This window comes from Cynara cardunculus, unplaced genomic scaffold (genome assembly GCF_001531365.2).
Source record: "Cynara cardunculus var. scolymus isolate 2C unplaced genomic scaffold, CcrdV1 Un_Scaffold_5185, whole genome shotgun sequence".
Classification (NCBI taxonomy): domain Eukaryota; kingdom Viridiplantae; phylum Streptophyta; class Magnoliopsida; order Asterales; family Asteraceae; genus Cynara; species Cynara cardunculus.
This window is the reverse complement of record NW_020202274.1, coordinates 7,952-9,462: the sequence shown is the minus strand read 5'-3', so window position 1 is coordinate 9,462 and position 1,511 is coordinate 7,952. Positions and strand designations below refer to the sequence as shown.

Genomic DNA, 1,511 nt, shown 5'->3' with positions numbered 1-1,511 from the left:
AAAGAGAAGTTACTTAATGTCAGCAGGTGAACCCTTACCTGCTCCTTGAAATCTTTCACAACCATCAGCTGGTGAACTTTACCTGTCCAGTATTAGTTTTTTCCATTGAGTCTGCACATGGAAATATCACAATTTTAAGGCCAAGAAAACATACACTAAGGGTCTGTTTACAACAAACTAACCACCCAAAAAATGCTACAGTCTCATCTTCTTTTTGACTTCAAAGCTGTTAAAAACAATTCCTCAGGTAATATATATCTGYTGGCTCCAACATACTTAAAACTCTGTTTTATGCCCAAACTGACAGCAAAGTTAACAGGAAAAATGCTACAATCTCTTTGGAATTTTAGCTTCGGGTCTATATCTGTTTGGGACAGTCCTGGAATATGTCAAGATTTCAACAGATGCTTCACTAAAAGAGATTATCCCTCCTGGTGCTTTAGTTATGATCACACCTCTAGTTGCTTTAGTTATGTTCCCATTTTTACATATATATATATATATATATACATACATATATAATATATATTCGAAAGATTTCTATTATTATTTAGGGATTCCTGTTTCTTTGCTATGTTGGTTTGAGGTTTTTGGTTTGATTGGCATGCACAGGAGCTTGGGATTAATGCTCTTCACATAAAGTTGYGGGCTACAGGAGGTAACAAGACCAAGACTCCTGGTCCAGGAGCCCAGTCTGCTCTAAGAGCTCTTGTTTGGTCTGGCATGAAAATTGGTCGTATTGGTATTTCTTTCTTCACTTTTTTCTTTYTAAAACAAGTRTTACACTATTTTGTTGGGATACTTGTAAAATTCTTGAGCGTTAGTGACTTACAATCACATTTTTATGCTAGTTTAATGGAGCTTGAGTCTCGTAAATTATAGCTGGAAAATTTGGACTTCTGTCAAGAGTTTTTTTGTATTTGCGTAATTCTTGTTCAATACTTAGTTTTGTCATGATACAACTTTGTGGTGGATACATAACTTGGTAGTTGGYACTCATATAAGTGTTTGTACAACTTCGAATTTTGTTTTATCAAATCAATTCGTAAAACGTTCATGTATGCTTCTAAATGTAATATTACTGAAGGATTTTATAATTGGATGATGCGTCTCGTATTATAGTCATTTAGGAYGCTTTTAGTGTTAATTATTATAGCCTATTAGGACACTTTTTTAGTATTACTTATTTCATTTTATAGGACACTAAAATTTGTTTCATAAAAACATTTTTTGGGACATTCAATTTCGTCCTATAAAAACATTTTTTGAGACACCCATATTTGTTTCTAAATGTAAACATTTTGTGACAACATAAAGTGTCTTATATTATAGTCTATTAGGACACTTTCTAGTGTTACTTAAACCATTTTATAGGACTATGGGTTTTGTATCATAATCCTAGATTTTTTCAGGACACTCAAATTCATCCTATTAACCTAATACAACACCTTTAGATGAGACAAACACATTTTTTGTCCTATAAACTTAAAAGTCCTATTAACTACCTTATT

The 1,511-nt window shown here is 32.6% G+C and overlaps 1 pseudogene; it reads right to left on the bottom strand.

The window, feature by feature from the left end:
- LOC112504313 overlaps positions 1–1,511 on the bottom strand; it is a 17,918-nt pseudogene that overhangs the window by 12,913 nt on the left and 3,494 nt on the right.